This window comes from Pinus tabuliformis, chromosome J, assembly GCF_031772625.1.
Source record: "Pinus tabuliformis cultivar Carrire ecotype Pingquan chromosome J, CPIR1, whole genome shotgun sequence".
In the NCBI taxonomy this organism is placed as follows: Eukaryota; Viridiplantae; Streptophyta; class Pinopsida; order Pinales; family Pinaceae; genus Pinus; species Pinus tabuliformis.
Window position 1 is genome coordinate 1,088,616,834 of NC_142295.1, and position 17,777 is coordinate 1,088,634,610.

Genomic DNA, 17,777 nt, shown 5'->3' on the forward strand with positions numbered 1-17,777 from the left:
GTGAAACCACCACCATCATCATTATCTCAAATTGATCCAACTGTATCATTGATTTCATTTCCATCTTCTATTTCCTCGGATTGGGAAACCTAAAAATAAAACAAAGGGATGATATAAAATGTTAGTATGAAGTGCATATCAGATAATTAGATTTATCATTGATACATATAATTCCATAGAAATAAATAGCTTTCAACATTGTTTTTATGCCTAGCTAACCCTAGCTAACCAACACATTTTCTATGATAGATTTTATAGATTTTGTGCTTATCTAGCAAGCTCAAATCAATGCTCATTTAATACACATAAATTTCTGGACAAGGATGAGAAGACATATCATTCACAAAACAAAAATAACCAACATGATACTAGAAGCATCCAAGGAGAATGTAATGATAACAACAATGATTATTGAATTAAATATAAACTAGTCAACATTCAACAACATCAATGATTTTGTGGTATAGAAGGATTCATCATATGAATTAACAAGGAGGGCTGCGTAGCAGCAAGTCCCTGCCAATGCAAAAAGTTTCAAACATGCTAAGAGACTTGTATAGATATAGACAACCAAAACAGTCAATTTTTCAAACACGCTGAGAGGCTTGTACATGATATAGACAACCAATTCCAAGACCAGTAAAATAGGCATCTAGATACAATAACTTCAAGCTCCCCGGGAGATAAGGCCGATAAACAACCCACATTCCTGCCTTTAGTACAGATGAGAAGAGGAAGATACTAGTTCATTCAAGTTGATCCCGCAGATCGTTTTCAGCCATAATGATTGTGCATAGGTATTTTCGAGATTGCCATGGCTATAAAAATCTTCTCCCGCAGCACACAAACAACCGTTGAAGATTTCATTTGCAAAGAGCTTCATGGGTACTTTTTAGTGCATGTCTGACTTCTAGAAGAGACAAGTCAACAACTAATTTCACTTACGATGTAATATCACTAGAAATAATATACATGTGAAAGATCTACCAAGCAACCTATACGAAATGATAACTCCAAATTTGCTGAATATTCTATTTTTCAAGAAGAAGGTGCAATATTCTACCCTATCAACAGTTTTTTGGGAATCATATTTTTGCCATGATGCTGCTGGCTTGTTTTGGACCACCACTGCACAACAAGTTTCGAGCAATGTTGTGAGACCTGGTTAAGACCCCTGAGACTTTCTATGTGTCTCCAGCTCAATCCTAAAATGGGTAATCAATATCAGCTTGGAATGAAACTTGACAGAAAGTGGAAATTGCCAAAACCCATTGAATGCCTAAGCAAATTGATGTTTCAATACTGTCACTTGTACGGATACTCTGTTAACCTGAATTGTAAGCTCTTAGTGACAACATAAATCCAACTTACATTCAAAAGGAATGACAATTCTGCTTCCAAAGGGGAAAGGAGGGATAGCATGTTCTCCTTCCAAAGGAGGCAGGGATAGGCTTAGATGCTCAAAGTTCAAAGCCTGAAGAAGATACCTAGGATGACAGGTATGTTTTAAATCACCAAGGGAGGGTTTTTAAGCATGTATGCTATCCCAAAGTCTTGCATCGTCGTCCAAGGAAGGAAGCCCAAATCCGTTACATCGTCGTCTGAGGAAGGAAGCCCAAATCTGTTACATTGTCATCCGAGGAAGGAAGCCCAGAATCTGTTAACAAGAAACAAAAGCAAAATGAAGCAAAAGAAGGGACAAGCTATAACAAGAAACATCGTCATCTGAGGAAGGAAGCCCAGAATCTGTTAACAAGAAACATAAGCAAAATGAGGCGAAAGAAGGGACAAGCTATAACAAGAAACAACATAATCCATTCAACTTTGAAAAACAATGTAAGATGATCATATTACAATCTAGATGGATCTCAAATTACAAGAAGTATATTAAAATAGGAAATTCAATATAACTGATTGCTCAATATTAAATAGAAAATCATATTTCTTACAAAATGATGATTGAAAGGGATCTTAAAATGCAAGCAGATTATCTTTGAAGTAGCTAAATGTCCCGTGTCTGTAGCCTATGGGGCAAGAACTGATCGCATAGAGAGAGATAACTAAATATTAGCCCTTAGGAATATCTTACTGCAATGAATCCAATATTGTAGCTGAATACAATAAGACTGTAAATGAATAGATAAGTTGAAATAATTCTACAAGATAAATTCCTTACTAAAATTGAGTACTACAAATATGAAGTTGCTGCAGATATCTGTCGGTTCTCTCAAATTCATCTTCCAGTGAGATTTCTTGTTCCTATTGAAAATAACTTGAGGCTTAGAAGTTAGAACAAACATTAATTATTTTTATTTCTTGGCTTGCAGAGGGCTTTCTGCCATTAAGACTGGAGCGTGATTAAATCTGCTTTGAATACTGCATATATATTTGAGCAATATCAAGGAGAAAATTCTAAAATGAGGCACTCCACGTTGGATTCAGGAATACTGTTGTCCATTTGCAATTTTGCGCAGTTCATAATTGTTGAGAATAGAACTGTCAATTTCAAGCCCATTGATACAAAGGACTGGAAAGTGACAGAATAATAGCAATTGCACCTTTTTTTATTGCCAGTGCTTCATTGAACAGACTTTCAAGTGTCTCCCATTGACCTAAAATTGACACAACTTTTCTTCTCTTTTCACTGCTTAGTCAAGCTACTCAGAATCGATAGACTCTAGAGTACACTTCTGGGCCCTGAAAATAGGTTGAAAACAAATTAACTCCCAACTACCAGAATGAAACACCAACAGGGAAATATTGAATGAAATCAAACTACTCCCAATTACCAGCATAAATTTTCAGTCCGTTAGCCTAAAATGATAACAATGGTTACTGTTACAAATGATAGTTGATGGTATCAAAAGTAACATCATCTATCTGGTAGACAGTAATTAAGGAATGCTTCAGAAGCTACGACTTTTTCTAACTCACTGTAGGGAGGTTATAAAATATAGATTTAGTTTGCCATTGTCACTGCTTAGTCAAGCTAATCAGAATAGATAGAGGACACTTACAGATCCTGAAAATAGGCTAGGAACAAATTAACTCAAGCAAGTCATTAAAAACTAGAAGCTCAAGCACGCTGCATGATGATGGATTCATTGTCAAGCAAACACCAACAAGAACATATTGAATGACATCAAACTAGTGCCAACTACCAACATGAATTTCATTCTTTTGGTCTAGAATGATAACAATGGTTAATGCTACAAATGACAGCTCATGGCATTATAAGTAATATCATTAACCTGGTAGACAATGATTAAGAAATGCTTCAGAGGCTACACCTTTTGTGAGTTTGCTAACTCACTGAAGTGAAGTTATCGATGAATACCAGAATGAGCTCTGGAAAAGTTTTAAACAACAGTGCACATTCAGGTCCTGTGAGTAGTTAATTCTAGATTGGCTGCAAATAAGGCTATCGAAGTTACAGTCCAATTGGTGTAGTTCGGAAGTTTTTACTGTAACTGTGTTTACCTTCTATATCATAAATGCTTAGTTTTTGAAATGAAATGAAAAATTAAATGATACCTTCAGATCCAAACTTTCAGCATACCAAAGCAACATGCGTCTGCACAATTCTTTTGAACTGTTCAATTTGAAGGAATTTATGAGGCCATTATTTTAATTTTTTTTATGAGAACCAAAGACATTTATCAGAATATCTAAAACTACACACAAAGCTCCTGACTGACCTTCATCCAAAGAATACAATGCTCCACAAGATTAAGAGGCTCCCGCATCTAAAATCATCAATCCAAAAGAATGTGATTGCAATTGTTGTGCTATAAAGTTTAAAATCTCTACCTTTTGACTAATAAGATAATTAAAATAGGATTATGAAACAATGGATAGAATGATCAACAAACAATGAAGTTTTTCTTTTATTCATCCTGTGATAAAGGGTCTGGTTGCCACAAAGAATAAACTCGACAGTCAACAGAACATTGATCCACTGCCGAAGTTGTTATCCACCAGGGTTTCATTTTTGTTATGGTCTGCACTACATGTGTTGCATAAATTTCAAAGGGATGAGGGTGGGTGGAATCTCAGGCAAGTTTGGTGGAGTAGATACACCTAAGCTAAAGGAAGTTCACTCTTTGTGGTGTAGCCCTGAACCACTTTCATAAGATAAAAGGCAAATCAAACTATATCACATTGGTACATGACATGATACCTGTGAGCACAAGATCAACAACCCTTCCTGCGTAATCTAGACATTGACATCATTCTTGTTCTTGCCTTCGGTATCTGGGTTTTGTCCAAGTAACCTACTTGGATCTTCATCTCCATCTAAGACCTTCTTTTGAGCCTCCTATACCTTAAGTGACTGCAATTTCAAATGATTGTAGAAGCAAACCCCCAAGAAAGCCAAGCCATACCCTAACAGATTAATACCAGTCACTCTGTCCTTTATAACAGACCATGATAAGGCAATCAGGAGCCAGTCCTTGACAACACCTGCAAAGTTCATTGTAAGGGCCGATGTCTTACCAACCAAAATAAAAACTACAAAGTTCAGCAGAAATGCACATGCACAGTTGGCATTAAAAAGCCTCACATCCTGATAAAATGAAGAAGAGGCCGCTAGAACTGGGAACTCAATTATTTCCCAAGGGATTGACAAGAATACAAAACAACAAGGGGCAACATAGTACAATGATGTTATTGGATTCAGAATAATCCCCTACGCGGTCAGAAGTATTTGAATCAAGACTAACCTTGTTGCCTCAAAAACCACAACACCCAATTGCAACATGACACCCCTAGAATTGAACTGGGCTTCCCCATATGCAGCAATGGTAACCCCTAAAGAGATTCCAACCATGTTTCCCATAGTCTTTGAACTGAAACACTCCTTTCCCAACAAAACTCCAATGGAATACACTGCAATAAGCATGAGGGCCTTAAGTATCTGTATAATAACAAGGCCAAGTCAGGAATGAACAAGACCGAGGTTAAGGAGGGCATGAGGTTGAGGAATGAACAAGGCTGAGGTTAAGGATGGCAGAGTTTTTACACATGGCCTTCATGGTAGGTCCCACATAGCATTTTGTGTAGGATGATTAATATGCTATGTGGTAGCTATAATTTATAAATTTTTCATTTGCATGCACTACGCATGCCTCCTGCCTCACTGAGAGGTGTAACTAGAGAAGGATTGCCTTGAAGAAACTCAATTGCTAAACACAAACACATAGTTTTTCAGTGGATGGACTGGAAAATCTAACTAGGCTCACCACCAGAGGTATAAGCTTTCAAAATTGTTGATCGTACATGTAGTCACCAGAGCAAATTTGATAGTGGAGATGCTCCATTTAGGGTTGACAGATCTCAATAAGGCAGGAATTTTCTTTCTGCCGGGTTGACAGATCTCAATAAGGTAGCAATTTTCTTTAGTGCGACAAAAGATTCATTGTGATTAGCTACAGAGTGTCAATGTGGGGACTTTAAGGAGGAAGAAGACGCGCCTATCTTTCTTGGCGCCATTCCAACTACGATTATAAGTGGAATTTGGCCTCAAGCTTTCAAAATTGTTGATCATTTGAGCTTCCTGGTATCCTTAACTTGAAGTAGCAGCCTGCCACTATAGCAAATTAATGACTTGTCGGCTATAGCCCGAAACCATAGGACATTATTGAATCTGGAGCTTATGTTGTTAACTGCAAAAATTTGAAGTCCCCATTAACAGTACCAAAGATGTATTTACTTAAATACAACAAATACACAGAAATGGATAAGCAGCCATAGTTATTATTATTGTCTATTATTGCTTCCTTTTTATCTAGATTACCATTATTCAATTTTGTTTTCTGCTACACTTTAAAACAGAAACATACATTGCAACTTTCTAGTGACTCATGCTTTTGTTATTCTCCCTGTAAAGGTATTGTAAACAACACATTGTAAACAGATATATGGATGAACAGATAGTGGAGGTGCTCCATTTAGGGTTGACAGGTCTCAATAAGGCTAACAAATTTTGGGCTTCCTTCTTCGGACGACGTTGTAATAGATTTTTGGCTTCCTTCCTTGGATGGCTAACCGATTCTGGGCTTCCTTCCTCATGGCAAACCCAATTCCACACCACCCACCAAGTTCTCTGTTGCAACTTTCGATTCAGAGCATAAGACTTTGGGTCGCGGTACAGTCATAAAGAAGACCAGAGATGTGTTAAGTCCAAGCAACTTCTGACTCAGAGCCCGGTTCAATCATGAAGAAGACCAGGGATGTGTTAACGCCAAGTAGACTTGAGATAGGATGGAGACCAAGCTGTCGACAAGTTGGAAAGAATAAGATCTCCGAAGATTCATATCAAAGAGCTGTTGGCCCATTAGAAAGACCCTTTCGTCCTCTGGCAACCCGAAAATGGTGGGTGAGTTTCTTGAGTTTCTTTCCAAAATCATAGGTCCAGATTATAAGTGATAGCAAGGTAGGCTAAGTTGTTTGGATTTTGCAGTTTGTAGCAATTGTTGACACAGTTTATTGTGTTCCTTCATATCTCTCCCTATTGTGCTGCTTCTGCTTCACAGCTCTCTTCTGCCCTGGAACCTGGGTTACTGGTTAAGAAGGAAGGCTCTGCAGGCAAGTACCCTGGATAATGCAAAGATAGCTCCCGTAGAGACGCCACAGACACCACATTAACATGTCGCAACTTCAGCAACACCGCACAAACACATGGCAACTTCAGCGACTAAGAAATGGATTATGGAAACTTTATCTTCCCTGGCATTTCAAAACTTGGCTAGCATTTAATATTGCTAGACTAATGCTAGCATTAGTCTATAGTTTGAAACAATTTCGAAATATGAAAAACACAAAACCAAAATAATATAAGATTATCACCCCTCCGCCTCAGGAAGAGGCTAAATAAGACCACGAAAAAAATTAGAATATGGTCTGCGGACGACATAGCACATCGACGCCTAAAAACTTACTAAATATTTTGGGCGAACTAATGTTAAGCATTCAAAATTGATTACTATAGTCCCATGCCATTGCCAGATGGCAGGGACTAATAATGGAATGAATGGCCACAAATCTTTTATAAATGATATGAACTTTCAAACTACCACAAACATAACTAATACCAAAAGGGAGATTATAAAAAGGGATATTAATAAAATTTTACCCATAAAATCAATGAGGTGATCAAGCCAAATCATGTGGATCTTCAAAATCCAAAGAATAACTAGTCAAAATAATTTTTATATGACTATTGGAAAACAATATAACCATAGAAACCTAGAGAGCACATAATTTAATTTTCCCTAGCAATTTTAGAAGTGAAGTGACATCTAGATCCCTAGTCAAATCTTGGTTCATAATCATATACTCTATCAAACTTGGGACATTATATTACTTTTAAGCTCCTCATTCTTTGCAAATTTCATGGCCAAAAACATATTTTTTATATGTTTTCGTAGAGCTAGGGTTTTCTCAATGTGCAAAATCATAAATTTGGACCTAGGTTTAGATTTAAAGTCATTTTGGGCACTATTAGTAATTTCCATAACGTTTGGATAGCTAAAATATAAGTATATGGCCCAACAACATGAAAGATCATTATTTTGTTCATTTTTATACCCCATATTCAATTTGAAATATGTCGATGAAGGACACCAACCCATGAGTTGCAACTACCCATACATCTCAAACCATTGTTTGGTTTAATAAATCATTAGATTTGATGGACTTTGGGCATTCTACTACCTATAGATTCCCCCTTATCAAATAATTTCCATAGTTGGAACATGTTCTAATGGCCAATTTTTTTATCTAATATTTTTCACAATATGGAACATGATTAGAATTATCATTCTACGGGTTAAATATTTAAATCATCATCCCTAGAAATAATAAAGAGTGTTTCAAAATTAGGGTGGCCAAAATACACGTGTAGGATATAATTGCATAAAATATTGTTAATCATTTCATATTGTATTCATAAGAACCAATTTTACATTCTCTTGAAATGGCTCTAACCCTCAATTTCCAACTCACTGTTGAGTCCAAAATTCAAATGGGGCATTATTTTAACAAACCCTCATCTCTACTAAATTTATAACATTAGATTACTTTCAATAACCCCCTTATTACACATGTCCCACTACCAAAGCATTTTTTTATAGGACATGTCATAGAGCTAGTGTTGTGTTAAAGTGAGAAATTCAAGAATTTGGATCGATGCGTCAAAGTTGCATATCATTCTCCTTAGCACCGCTAAATAGTGTGGTAGCCTCTATGTGGCCAAACAATATTTATAGTATCTGAATACACATAATTTATTTCTTTCTTTCATTTTATGGACTCTGTAACACCCATTTTGCATGTGCCCCTAAAGGGATCTAACCTCCAAGTTGCAAATCGCCATAAACCCCAAAATCATACGTAGTTCAATAAACCATTCTCTTTAACATAATCATGACATAAAATTTCCTGTATCTCTCCCAATTTCATATCGGTTACATGATTCCGACATGTTTTATTAGGTGTTGTTCATAGCTAGTGTTTCACTTAGTAAGGATCAGTACAAGAATTTGGATTTAGGGTCAAATTTGTAAATTGTTGTTCTAGGAATAATTGGATAATGTCTATGTCTATGAATGGACAAAATTCAAGTGTATGATTTGATGAAACTCAATCTTATTAATTTATTCATTTTATGCCCCTAAGACTAGTTTCATTTTTTCCCTAAAGGGATTTTATCATTGAGTTTTAACTCATCATAAACCCAAAATTAGGTCTCTATTTAATGGATCCTTATATGTCATGGAATTAGTACATTAAATTACATTTAGGGGGGACTTCTCCATAAACCCCATAGCTAGATCATGTTTTAACAAACATTATCTAGAGCAAAGGTTTCAGTTAATAAGGATTGTCATAAGAATTTGGATCTAAGGATCAATTCTGCAACTTCCCATTATGGAAACTAATGGCTAATGTACCAACCTCAAAATGGATAAAATATATGAGTATTTTCTAATGATATATAATTTTGTTTCTTTGTTCATTTTGTATGTCACAAGGACTAGTTTTACACGAATTCCTAAAGTGTTGTACCACATGAGTTGCATCTCATCATATACCCCAAAATGCAGCTTTATTTAAAGAACCATTAGGTCCAATAGAATTAGTACTCCATAATACCTCTATGGATCCTTCTATCATGAGTCCCACAACCAAAATATGTTTTATCTAATAATCTTCAAAGATAAGGTTCACTCATTGAGAATCATCATAATATTTTGGATCCATGTGTCCAATTTGATTTTTTTTTTAATCTTGGGAACTATTGAATAATTTGTTCACCTTTAGATTTCTAAAATATATGCATAAGATATGATGGAACAAAGTTTTGTTGTTCCTTTTAATTTTTATAACTGAGGGGATAGTTTCACATCTTACCCAAAATGGCTTTGACCCTTAACTTACAACTCACCAAAACTTATTGGCCCTCAAATTGAGAATCATCATCTTTAATGGAATTAGAACATCATATTACCTAAATATACACCCATTTATCTCAAAGTGGGTCTTTGAAAAAGGCCCGAGGTCGCCTTCACCTAAGACAAAAGAAGAGATGGAAGAGCAGACAGAGTAGCACGACATGGACCCACAGGCGACATTCGCCCACATCAAGCATCCAAGGGAACAAGAGAAATGAGGGTCGGGGAAGAAGTCTAAGGCAACTAAGACATCGTTGGACCCAATCACCCTCACAGAGGTGAGTTGCACGAAATTGGAGACACGGTGCGAGATGTCACTGTGGAGGCCCTATGACAGTTTGAGCAGCATCAACAAATAGTATTGGGGGCTATCTAGACAGGTATGCAGGAGGTGCAGACCTGCGCGTCATAGGCTGGTACGATGTTTACCAGCCTTCCTATCGGCACTTCAGAAACTGCCGAGATGCTGCGCGCGAGGGTATCCAACGTGATAGTGCTGCCTGATGGAGCACTGACCATGGAGAATGACGCTTATAGGCCCATTGTCAGCACCGTCAAGGGAGTAGGGTTGAATTTGGTAGCGCTACTTGGCGAGGTGCTCCACCTATTACATGATGGAGTGATTACGGAGTTGAGGGCCCGTGAGCACCACACTCTACAGGTGATGAATGAGCAAAGGATTAACAATGAGCAGATGGCACTACAACGAGACTCTGCCATCGCCACCATGACTGAGGCTACCAACCAAAACAAGCGTATACTTTAGGTCGTGGAGGAGGCATGCCGAATGGTCCCAGAGTTGGCTATTCCTAAGAAAGAACTAGTCGAGGTGTGAGTTTGCAAGTTGGCTACAGGTGTGCGCGAAGCTGGTACAGAAATGGAGAGGGTTCAGTTGGAGTTGAACCTGCAAATCACAAAATTACAGTTGAAGGACCAGCCTTCAACTCTGCCAGAAGTAAACAGGCAGCATGCAACTGCTGTCACAGAGGGTATAACAACAATTGAAAGTGCAATAGCGGACTGCACACAACTCTTTGAACTCTTTCAAGTAATAGAGAAATCAAATTAATAAGCAACCTTATCAGTATTGCCATAGATTTCTAAACATGGAATCAAAGCATGGATCATTTGCATAAGTGCAGGAAAGAGATCACAAAGACTACAAGTCATGGCAAAGAAGTCTGGTCAACTAAAAGAAGTGAATCAAAAATTATGGGGACTATAAACTAGCCCTAACCACTATAATATGGCTACAGAAAGAGTGAAGACATAAAAATGTTTTGTTTGGAGGACTGAAAAAGGCCAAGCCATTCAAAAAGGATGAACCGAACTATTTCAACACATTTTGGGCATAAAATATGAATCTGTACCTCTGCAACTAGGCCGCAGACCTGGGTGTTTTGGGCCGCAGATAAAAAATTAAAGAAAGGAGTTGAGAGGCACCGTTTCTAATCACTGAAACATTGGGCATCTAGCCTAGACAAGGCCAAGTTCATTGCACAAGAAAGCGAGAGTCTGGACATAAAACTTAATATTTGAAATTTCTTGAAATCCGAAGTTATAGTACTTTGTAACATGAGGGTGACCAAATTATACTACTTACGGATTAAAGATAGTTCTTACAACTAGAAAATAGCCTAATTGAAGATAACAACCATAACTAAGCTATATAAATTTCTAAAGACCTATATGTATGACCTGTTGTGAAGTATCAGTCACTATGGAAGAAGCCGAAACTCTTGTGAAAAAGGTCACAGTCCTGCAAATATATATAAGGAGTTTGAGCCCTTACAGTAACAAAAAGAGTCGACCTGGAAGGATCACATATGAAGTTTGATTTAGTAAGATATAGTCAATCTTGTAATTTGTAAAAGGTCTACATATTTATTGGAATTGGTATCTAGCAAAGTGAATGAAGATCTTTGAGCATAGCCTATAATTGAGCAAGCAAAAACAACCAATCTATATCCGTGTGAAGAGGAATATATTTGAAGAACGGTAGCAGCTCATTTGTGGAAGCCTCTACTACAGTAAAGAAAAACATCCAACATTTTGGAACAACTTGAAGTCCTCATCTAAATCAAGTAAGTATTGATATTACTCTTTGTATTTTTAGTCATTTAATATATGTTTTTCAAGTTTGCAAGAAAAGGCATCAAGCTCAATAGAACTTCAAGGATGAAGGTATGTAATCTTAAGGTATGAAATGTTTAGTTGCATATGTTGGCAAATACTCATTGTATTAAAAAGTTGTTAATATCTAGGGTTGTAAAACATAGTTAGTATATATATGAAATCCTCATTCGTTTGTTTAAAATCTCTATTTCACATTTGTCTAAGGTTTATATATAGTTCATGACCTATAACGATTCTTGGCAATAGTAAAGGTGTCAAGATTTTGTAACTCAAAACCTTAGAAACTCTCTTCAGATTCTAGATAATCATCGCACTATTGTACTTGCATATTTTGGTCGTACTTGATAAGAAATATTGCAGGGACATATCAAGAATGATGACTTGAAAGGACAATTTGACAAATGAAGATGCTATCATATTTAAGAGGGAGCCCTTTTTTGTTAAGGAAAACCTACTAGGTTTGTATAAAGTGTAACTCAAGGTATGTATAAAGATTTATAGTTCTTCTTCATATTACAAGTTGGGGTCATTTTAAAATTTGTTACTAACTCTTTCATGTCTAGGATTTTTGGACCATAATGATCCTTGATAGGGTGATTAATCATTAGATTGAATCTATTCTCATCATACTATCCTTTGCTATTTTGTTTATGAAACCCTAACTATTAGGGTCCACTCTAAAACCCTAAGCTAAGGGTATGTCGATGAAACCCTAATCTACTTAGGGTTTGCGCACTGAAATCCTTGCTTAAGATATGTTAAAAATATTGTTGAAACCCTAGTCCTCTTAGGGTTGTTAGTAAAGAACCAATTCTTGTAATGTTTATGGTTTTGATATTGATATAACAAAATCCTAGACTTTTAGGGTTTGTTGTTGTTGTCCTTAAATTGAAACGTTAGATCATTAAGACTATGATAAGTCTGGGTTTGCGGCTAATAAGTCAAAATCCTAGACTCTTAGGGTTTGGTGGATTAGGGTTTATAAGCAAGACCCTTGGAATGAAACTCTAAATGTATTCTTCCGCTTAATCGAAACCCTAGCTTGATCAAGATTGTTGTGTATCTATTGATGTCTGTTTCTAGGGTTTACCTAAGTATTGATATAAGTTTCAATGATGAAACCTTAGATATGCATATGCTAGTAAGATAACTTGATTATAAATGTATCTAGGGTTTATAACAAAAACCATAGCAAAATCTATCTTGAAAGTATATTGTAATTGAAGTCTAGGGCTTATGACAAAAACCCTAGCAAGAAGTTGAAGTCTGGAATTTAAAAAGATGAGTCTCCTGTTGATTATGAACCTAACTAGGTTTAGGTATCCAATGTCTTAAGTTTAATTGTTTTGATGCTTCCATTATATTGGTATGATTTTGATATAGTTAACTTCATGCTCCCATATATATCTGTATTTTGGTTGTACTTGCTCTTAAAGTTTTACAAGTACGTGATCTTCAAGATGTTGAGGATGAGCATGATGAAGGAAGCTATAAGAATGATGATGATCAAGATGACCTTGAGAAAGAAATGAAGCCTTGAAAGATTGTAAGTCTCTCCTATGTTATAAAGGAAGTAAGTTGTTGCATTGAGAGGGAGCTTGGATGAAGGAAAGAAAAAGTATATCTCCCCAGTTGAGAGGGAGGGCATAGCATGACAAGAATAAAAAGAATGAAGTTGGAGATTGAATGAAAGTACTACTGTTGGCTTTGCAAAAATAAAAAGACTTAAGTATTGAGGCTGTATTTGGTGCTCTTGAAAAAAAAACAAAGCTTCTGACAAGAGGTATTTCATAGCATGATGATACAAGAAAACCTTGTGCAGTTATCCTTAGAAAGGCTAAACCCCTAGGAACAACCTTACAAAACCTGAATTCGAAGCTCTTAAATCCTTGAACAACAAGAAGGACATTGTTGCTCTTAAAGCTAACAAAGGAGGTGTAATTGTTATCCTTAACAGGGAGGATTACCGCAATAAAATGTTAGATCACCTTTGTAATAGCGGGAGCTATAGGAAGCTGGCTAAAAATCCCTTGAAAAAGGTTTCTAAGACAGTCGCACTAGCCATAAAATCTAGTTGCACTGTTAGCTCTCTAAGTAAGAAACTTATTGAGAGCAGCCCTCTCACTCCTAGGATTTATGGTCTTCCCAAAATCCATAAGGAAGGGGCTCCCCTACTCCCCATAGTCAACACTATAGGAAGGCTGACTTATCTTCTCGCTAAATTTCTTACTAATAAAGCTTATGCCTCTTGTTGGTCGGACCGAGTCCTTCGTTAAAGATTCATCCTCCTTTATTAATGAATTAAAGGATATTAGAATTGATCCAAGTGATATGTTAGTTATTTTCTATGTGGTCTCATTATTCACTAATATTCCTATTAATGAGGCCACTGATGTCGTTAGTTGTATCACGGATCCTGATACTATGTTTTTAGTCAAGATTTGCCTTACCTCTACTTTCTTTAGTTTTGAGGGAGAATTTTATGAACAAACCTGTGGTGTTGCTATGGGTTCCCCCCTTTCCCTTGTGGTTGCTAATCTCTTTATGGAATTCTTTGAATCCAAAGCCTTGTCATTGGCACTTTTCCAACCTAAGCTGTGGAAAAGGTTTGTGGATGAGACGTGTACTGTTTGGTCTCATGGTAAAGAGAAGTTAGAGTTATTTTTCCATCACCTTAACAATCAGTCAGATTCCATAAAGTTCACCATGGAAATTGAGGTTGATGGTAGCCTTCCTTTCCTTGATGTTCTCATTTCAAAAAATGAGGACAATTCTTTCTCTCACCAAGTTTTTCGGAAGAAAACTCACATAGAGCAATATCTTCATGCAAAATCCCATCATTTCCCGGCTCAGAAACTAGGTGTTCTCAACACCTTAGCCACTAGGGCTTTATGAGTTTCTGATGATAATCATTTTGATGATGAAAAGACCCACCTCCTTAAGGTCTTTAAAAAGAATGGTTATAGCATTCCCAGGGTCTGAGAGCTTTCCATAATGCGGAAAAAGGACCTAAGAAGAGGATCGAAAAGATTAGGTCAAAATTGCGCCCGCACCTAGATTAGATGGGTGAAGAAGTATGTACTATGGGTCATAAGGAGATGAGAACAAGGTGGAAAAGTTTTGTCAACCACTTCTTGAAGTATGGGTTCGATCCTTGGACAACTAACGATGATTGCTTGTGATGTAGGTAAATCTAAGTTGTTAGCGGGGTAAATCTTACATCTACGAATATATGGACCCTCCTCTTTGGGTGGAATTCCCTTGAGACGATGAGAATGACGTGGAAAATGCTCAGCCATGGTGATAATAAAAGATGTATGCATTAAAATAAAGCAACATCTCAGGCCAACTAGAGTCAACCAAACAACACACATCTAACAAATCTAAGAGATAAGCAAGCAAACCAAGTGTATCAAAGGGATCTCTCCTTGGTTGGAGTTTGGTTGATTAGGGCCCAATTCAACTGTGAAGATATGGATGGGACAATTACCTTGGCCTCCTGCTTACCAACTCAATGTCTAGTGCAAGTACCCTTCATTAAGCATGGGCACCCTCGGGGGATTTGAGTGAGTATAGACCAACGTTTGTCCTAGTTACAATAAGCATGCTCCACTTACTGTCCCCTGTGTAAGGTCCTTAAGATTATGGCCACTATGGTTACCACCTACAACCAGACAACTTGGGGGAGCAATTGTGGGTTGGATCCACACATAAAGGAAGGTTATCAAGCACACAACCTCCAAAAATAGATCCTCATATGTACATAGACCACACCACTGAGACCAAATGAACTGGGGATATCACTCCATTGATGCCAATGTGACCTAGTGCTTAACCCTTGTGTTAGATGGGCTTCCTAAGAAACGTTCGATTGAAAATGGATTTTGCACTCCCCAACTCAAGATTCTAGTGTTTATTTTATAGCCTAGGAGAATGTCCTCTCCAAACTATTCCAAGGACCTAAAATCTTAAGGTAATGTTGGTGTGCTACTAGGGAAAATAACAATATGTTTTATGAATTTTATTAATGTTGGCTTTTAGTGGCTGTTATTAAGTCATGGGTTATGGTATGAAACTTGTATGTTTTGATTGACTTAATTTTATATAAAAGAATGCAACAGATGAAGGTGAAATTTATCACTTTCAATGAAAACTAACTAAGGTAAGGTGAGATCTTTCCAATGCAAAGACAAATGCAGATCATTACCACACTTTCCTTTACCACTTTGAACATTCATAAGTAGATTGGATTCAAGACCCTTGAAATGAATTCAAACCCCCTTATTTGGAGTGAATTTGAGGGTGAATGATTCAGTAGAAGCTTTGGTGGGTAATACTCCACACTGACCTAACCTTCGGCTTAGGAGCTTGCAAGAAAGATGAAAAAATTATAGGGAAAACCAAAAAAAACCCTCTCAGAAGTGTTCCAACACTTTGTCAAAGGCTTGAAAAAGAGTTGAACGCTTTGTGATGGTTCGATCAAGGCATTGAACATGGATCAATTGCTTTTCCATAGCTAGGCAGGAGAGTTGAAGCAATTATAAACCCAAATACTTAGTTTTCAGGCAAAAATTTTTGAGGCTTGATCTTCTCGGAATTCGTAATGAAGACTCAAAAGCAATAAAAACGAAAGAAATGAAAAGAACCAAAATAAACCTTCTCGGGTACTCCTCGAAATCACTGCCAATTATGTTTAGCCAAATATTCCTCTGTTGCCAGAGTACCAATTCCCACAAGTCTGCCCAAGACTCATGACAAACAATTCCTATGACCTACTTTATTCCTCCAAACATGCATGCACAACAAAATTTAAATGAAAAAGAGAAGAGATGGAAGACATGCTTGACATGAAAGCCAAATCACTGATTGCTTTCGGTGGTTGGACCTTGAGATCCAACTTTTTTCTCCTTGCACCATTGACTTACAAAATAGACAATTAAAAGCTACCAAACTCTACTACCTACAACTATGTTAATGTTAGCACATAAAAAACCAAAATGCATATATTCAAAAATCACATGAAATACATGTAAGTGGGTGGGAAGTAGTATTTTCTTATTATGTCAAAGCACTTACATAGATGTAGGTCCTTTTTCCCTTTGTCCTTAGCTCCTTCTCTAACCAAAACTTACAATGAGGCTCATTGCTAACCTTAGTTTATCTCAAGGCGCAGATGGGTTCTCAATTCCACAATATGTACTGATGTTTACTTCTCTCCCTTTTGCTCCATGGAGATATTTACTTTCATAGATGAGTTAAAAAAGTGATTAAATGAATTTGGACATATTTTTGATTGAGCTTGATTTGGTCATTTCATCCTTATCTTGAATTTATGGTCATTTTTGACCTTGTCAACCCTTCTCCATGCACTTTTGCAACCTTGGCTGCTTCAGTGCTCTGTGCTAGCGGCATTAGGGCATTCAAATCTCCTTGTTAGGTCATCTGGGGCATTGAAACTCCTTTTGACAATGTTTAGGGGGTGTTGAAATGGAAAAATTGGACTCTTTTAGGGTTTCTATGAAGCTTTTTCTACATCTCAACCTTCCCCTTGTGTTAGTTCTCTTGTAGACTTAGGGGTGTGTCATTTCAAGCTATAGCACTAGGAGCAAATGATAACCACCAAGGTGAAATAAGGAAACAAGTATACATGCCAAGCATCATGGTGATTCATACTAGAATGCCAAAAAAGTTAACTGAAATCAATTGCAAGCAATAATGGTCAAAGTACCTCACAAGAGTTGACCCCACCTTCATTAGATGCAAAGGTTAGGCGAATGAATATATTGGCCAAAGAATGGGTGACATACATCTGAGACTGGCTTTTTGTGGATAAGGTAGGGGTTGCTAGCTAACGAGTTGCATTATAGGAGATTTTTTCTCCTAGGATTACCCATGTATGTAAATGGGTAATAGGAACTAAGCAACCTTTTGTAATGAATCTGTTCGTTGTTTACTTGACATTTTTGTTGTTTTTGGATATTGAAGGATTTGGTTTGAACTGTCGAACCTATTCATTGTTGTCTACAATTGTATGCCAACTGTGTGATCTTTAAGATTCATTGAATGTGCTAAAGAACCCCAATGAAGAATACTTGACTCCATAGCCCAACAATCATGGTACCAATGCATTGTAGATTTATTTGTGGGTTTTATCTTTGGTGTCCATACGTTCATTTCCACTATAGA

At 36.9% G+C, this 17,777-nt stretch overlaps 1 pseudogene; it reads right to left on the bottom strand.

Annotated features, from left to right (window-relative positions):
• Window positions 1-4,216: 4,216 nt before the first annotated feature.
• Window positions 4,217-17,777, bottom strand: part of LOC149230811 (putative sugar phosphate/phosphate translocator At5g25400 pseudogene) — a 73,375-nt pseudogene continuing 59,814 nt past the window's right edge.